Raw genomic sequence first — 6,279 nt, forward strand, 5'->3', positions numbered from 1 at the left:
AAGGATTTGGCTCCTTGGCTTCTGCCACATACAATAGATAAGTCTGGCTTCCTAGTTGGACACAAGTCTGTGATTAGTGCAAAATACAATGATATTTCCTAAGGGACTCTGAATATTTGTTAAACTTATATTTTAATTTCAAAAACAATTACAGTTAAAATAAATAAAATTATAGAAAATTATCATAGAAAACTACTATTATAGAAATTGTTATAACATTAAAAAGCGTTCCCAGTACAGCTTGATCTGTATAGACTTCCAGGCCATCCAGAACTACAAAGAGAGGCCCCGTGTCTAGTTATGGTTTCTACTGTTATAAAGAGACATCACAACCATGGCAACTCTTATAAAGGGAAGCATTTAATTGTGGCTAGATCACAGTTTCAGAGATGTCAGCATGTCTACAAACATGGCAACACGCAGGCAGACACGTTGCTGGGGGAGGAGCTGGGAGTTCTACACCCAAATCTGTAGGCAGGAGGAAGAAAGAGTCCCTGGTCTCTTGAAATCTTAAAGCCGATGCCTAGTGACACACTACTCCAAAACCCATATGTCCTAGTAGTGCCACTCACTCCCTATGAGCCTATGGGGGGGCATTTTCATTTACACCACCACATCCTGTCTGACTTTTCTCCCAGTGTGATGAGTCCTTGTGAACAAGTTTAATGCGGGTTTACAGTTCAGAGGTTGAGTCCATAATCATCATGGCAGGTAGCATGGCAGTGGCAGGCAGGCAGACAGCTAGGCAGACAGGAAGGCATAGTGCTAAAGTAGTAAGTAAGAGCTTTCAACCTGCTCTCTAAGAGCTTTCAACCTGCTCTCTAAGAGCCAACTGTGAGGGGCTTGGTGGTTTGAAACCTCTAAGCCCATCCCCCAATAACAAACCTCCTCCAAAAAAGCCTCATCTATTAATTCTTCCCAAACAGGTCCACCAGTCAGTGATTAAGCATCAAATATATGAGCCTAAGGGAGAAATTCCAATTCAAACCACCACAGCGGACCCTGTTTAAAAAAAATTCTTCCTTATATTTATGATGGAACCATGTTTACTAAGTAAGATTTTAACCTATCGGGTTTTTCCAGAAATCCTTTAGTTAGAGACAGTCTTCCCAGAGTCAAAGGTGAAGTGTTTTACCTTTGTGTTGTCTGGCACCAAGAGAAGCTGTGCAGTGTGAGATAATCCTGATCTATAAGATCTCACTTCGAGTTGGTCACAGAAAATGTATCAGTCATTGGGCCCAGGAAAGTGGCTGCTTGAGGTAACAGGAAATATTTCAGTTCTAACTTGAAATACACGAAAACATACACTTTCTCCCACATTGTCTTGGAGTAAATGCCTCTTGATTTCGTTTTGTCACTAAGATGTCAGACTTTTACTTTGAACATCTCAAATAGGAAAGTTGGCTTTTTTTTTTTTTTTTTGTTTTGTTTTGTTTTGTTTTGGTCACTGTCAATATCCACAAGATGGCAGCCTGTTCTCAGAGACTCTGGAGGAAACTCTCAAGTGTTTTTGAATGAGAGTCCTGGGGGAGTGGTAGGAGAGGAGGGGGAAGGGAAAAGGGAGGGGCTTGCTGATGGAACAAGGGTGTTGAAAAGAGCTTTTACTCTACTTGGTGGGACAGCATTTTTATGTTTCCAGAAGGAGAAACATTAGAAATGTGAAACTCATTTTTAGAGGCATAAGATCTGAATTCCCAGCAGAGAGAGATAAGGAGAAAGTGATGAAATCCTTGAGTGTTTCACTAGTGATCCTGTGGCTCCAGTTTCATTGTGAGTTTGGGCATTTCTTTTGGATAGAAGGTGTGATGTATGAGGTCATTGTCTAATTTAGGACAGTGGTAGAAACACAGATGTTTTAAATCTCTAGTTAAGGGATGGGAGCCCATGGAAAAGTTATTCTAGAATGTTACCATCCAAGTGCATCCAGTCTTATTTGTCTGACCTTTGTCTTTCTGCACAGGGGTGAGCAGCCAGCAGAAGGTGCAGCAGAGCCCAGAATCCCTCATTGTCCCAGAGGGAGGCATGACCTCTCTCAACTGCACATTCAGTAACCGTGCTTCTAACAACTTCAGGTGGTACAGACAGCATTCTGGGAAAGGCCTTGAGTTGCTGGTGTCCATCTTCTCCAATGGTGAAAGAGAAGAAGGCAGATTCACAGCTCACCTCAATATAGCCAGACTGCATGTCTCTCTACACATCAGAGACCTGGGGCCCAGTGACTCTGCTGTCTACCTCTGTGCAGTGAGCACACAGTGATCTCCAGGCACCTGCAGCCTGCACCCTAACCTTGGGCCCCACAAGGCCTGAGCTAGAGCAGACTTGATTTGAAGTCTTTACCTTATGACAATACCTCATTCTCAACACATAGTGCTCTAAGCTTCGTGAATCTTCTTCCTCTTCCTCCTCCTCCGTTTTATTTTTCATAATCTAGTGACTCTAATGAGTGGTACCCCTGTCCTTATGGGTGTGGATCATTCACTGATACACGGGCAACCTACAAGGGGCCTTCTTTCTAAGGAATAATGACTGTCCTTGCCCCAACAGCCACCAATTCCTCCTCAGCATGGAAGGGGCCTCAGGAGCCTCTTTACTCTTCATACTTGAAGTTTTACATGTCTTGATCTTGTGCATGTCTAGTGCAGGTAACTGCAGGCCCTGTGAGTTCATGTTGGGCAACAGCCGTGTCATGTCCAAAGAAAAGATTTTAAAGCTTTCATCCTCTCAGTCTTATGTTTTATTTTTCGCTTCTCTTCTAAGATTTTCCCTAAGCTTTGTTGGGATGAGGAGTTGATAGATGTTTCACCTGTGGCTAAGCACCCTCTGTCTCCTATTATCATTACTGTGAGCATTCCTCTTATCCCTGGCTTTCTACAGTTCTTCAATCCCCTCTTTTGTGACATTTCCCCAGACTTGGAGGGGCTGATATAGATATCCCATTTAGGTTTGAACCTTCAGCACTTACTCTCCGCACCTCAGGTAGTTTTTATGCATCTCTGCATTAGTTCAATGAAAAGAAAGCTTCCTGGACCAAGGTTAAGACACAACAAAGAAAGAGAACTTCAGACCAATTTCCCTTATGAATATCGATGCAAAAATACTCAATAAAATTCTGGCAAACCGAATCTAAGAGCACATCAAAACAATCATCCATCATGATCAAGTAGGCTTCATTCCAGGCATGCAGGGATGGTTTAATATATGGAAAACCATCAACGTGATCCATTATATAAACAAACTGAAAGAACAAAACCACATGATCATTTCATTAGACCCTGAGAAAGCATTTGACAAAATTCAACACCCCTTCATGATAAAAGTCCTGGAAAGAATAGGAATTCAAGGCCCATAACTAAACATAGTAAAAGCCATATACAGCAAACCAGTTGCTAACATTAAACTAAATGGAGAGAAACTTGAAGCAATCCCACTAAAATCAGGGACTAGACAAGGCTGCCCACTCTCTCCCTACTTATTCAATATAGTTCTTGAAGTCCTAGCCAGAGCAATCAGACAACAAAAGGAGGTCAACGGGATACAGATCGGAAAAGAAGAAGTCAAAATATCACTATTTGCAGATGATATGATAGTATATTTAAGTGATCCCAAAAGTTCCACCAGAGAACTACTAAAGCTGATAAACAACTTCAGCAAAGTGGCTGGGTATGAAATTAACTCAAATAAATCAGTAGCCCTCCTCTACACAAAAGAGAAACAAGCCGAGAAAGAAATTAGGGAAACAACACCCTTCCTAATAGACCCAAATAATATAAAGTACCTCGGTGTGACTTTAACCAAGCAAGTAAAAGATTTGTACAGTAAGAACTTCAAGACTCTGAAGAAAGAAAATGAAGAAGTCCTCAGAAGATGGAAAGATCTCCCATGTTCATGGATTGGCAGGATTAATATAGTAAAAATGGCCATTTTACCAAAAGCAATGTACAGATTCAATGCAATCCCCATCAAAATACCAATCCAATTCTTCAAAGAGTTAGACAGAACAATTTGCAAATTCATCTGGAATAACAAAAGACCCAGGATAGCTAAAACTATCCTCAACAATAAAAGGACTTCAGGGGGAATAACTATCCATGAACTCAAGCAGTATTACAGAGCAATAGTGATAAAAACTGCATGGTTTTGGTACAGAGACAGACAGATAGACCAATGGAACAGAATTGAAGAAATGAACCCACACACCTATGGGCACTTGATTTTTGACAAAGGAGCCAAAACCATCCAATGGAAAAAAGATAGCATTTTCAGCAAATGGTGCTGGTTCAACTGGAGGTCAACATATAGAAGAATGCAGATCAAGCCATTCTTATCACCCTGTACAAAGCTTAAGTCCAAGTGGATCAAGGACCTCCACATCAAACCAGATACACTCAAACTAATAGAAGAAAAACTAGGGAAGCATCTGGGACACATGGGCACTGGAAAAAATTTCCTGAACAAAACACCAATGGCTTATGCTCTAAGATCAAGAATCGACAAATGGGATCTCATAAAACTGCAAAGCTTCTGTAAGGCAAAGGACACTGTGGTTAGGACAAAACGGCAACCAACAGATTGGGAAAAGATCTTAACCAATCCTACAACAGACAGAGGCCTTATATCCAAAATATACAAAGAACTCAAGAAGTTAGACCACAGGGAGACAAATAACCCTATTAAAAATGGGGTTCAGAGCTAAACAAACAATTCACAGCTGAGGAATGCCGAATGGCTGAGAAACACCTAAAGAAATGTTCAACATCTTTAGTCATAAGGGAAATGCAAATCAAAACAACCCTGAGATTTCACCTCACACCAGTGAGAATGGCTAAGATCAAAAACTCAGGTGACAGCAGATGCTGGCGAGGATGCGGAGAAAGAGGAACACTCCTCCATTGTTGGTGGGATTGCAGACTGGTACAACCATTCTGGAAATCAGTCTGGAGGATCCTCAGAAAATTGGACATTGAACTGCCTGAGGATCCAGCTATACCTCTCATGGGCATATACCCAAAAGATGCCCCAACATATAAAAAAGACACGTGCTCCACTATGTTCATCGCAGCCTTATTTATAATAGCCAGAAACTGGAAAGAACCCAGATGCCCTTCAACAGAGGAATGGATACAGAAAGTGTGGTACATCTACACAATGGAATATTACTCAGCTATCAAAAACAACGACTTTATGAAATTCGTAGGCAAATGGTTGGAACTGGAAAATATCATCCTGAGGGAGGTAACCCAATCACAGAAAAACACACATGGTATGCACTCATTGATAAGTGGCTATTAGCCCAAATGCTTGAATTACCCTAGATGCCTAGAACAAATGAAACTCAAGAGCTTGAAGGGGCTCAAGACCCCATATGTACAACAATGCCAAGCAACCAGAGCTTCCAGGGACTAAGCCACTACCTAAAGACTATACATGGACTGACCCTGGACTCTGACCTCATAGGTAGCAATGAATATCCCAGTAAGAGCACCAGTGGAAGGGGAAGCCCTGGGTCCTGCTAAGACTGAACCCCCAGTGAACTAGATTTTTGGGGGGAGGGCGGCAAGGGGGGGAGGATGGGGAGGGGAACACCCATAAAGAAGGGGAGGTGGGAGGGTGATGTTTGCCCGGAAACCGGGAAAGGGAATAACACTCAAAATGTATAAAAGAAATACTCAAGTTAACAATAATAAAAAAAGATTTTTTCATTTTCAAGTATTTTTCTTATTGTATTTTACTATCAGTAAATAAACATCCAGCAGTTTACCAAAAAAAAAAAAAAAAAAAGAGCAACACTATTCTGGTTATTGGCTTTTGTTTAAACTCAGCCACATTCCTTTCTTGCATCTTGTAGGCACATTTTGACTCTTCCTTTGGATGATCTGATTATCAATGTTGGTTCAAGAACAACTTCATAGATGGAGTCTCAGATCTGTTCATACTTTCATGAATTTTCTCCAGACTCTAGGTATAAACACTGGCCATGCTCCGATACAGCCCATGCTACCGTCCTTTATATTGTTTAAAGCCTGGGTCAAAGTTCTTATGTATATTTGTGTTTCTCTCACTTTACACCTTGTTGAATTTTGTGCCGATCCAATTTGGTTTCCTTTCTGCATTCTCACAGAATTCTCTGTTCCATGCAGCCTTTTCTTATTGGCCTAAAGAATAAAAAGCTTAAATATATTTAACAGCACTAGAGGCACCTGAGATGCAGAAGTGTCAACACCAGCCAGTGACTATCAGCTATTAGGCAGCCAAGGACAGCATCCAAGAAAACACAATTCT

The sequence above is a fragment of the Rattus norvegicus genome, chromosome 15, assembly GCF_036323735.1.
Source record: "Rattus norvegicus strain BN/NHsdMcwi chromosome 15, GRCr8, whole genome shotgun sequence".
NCBI lineage: Eukaryota > Metazoa > Chordata > Mammalia > Rodentia > Muridae > Rattus > Rattus norvegicus.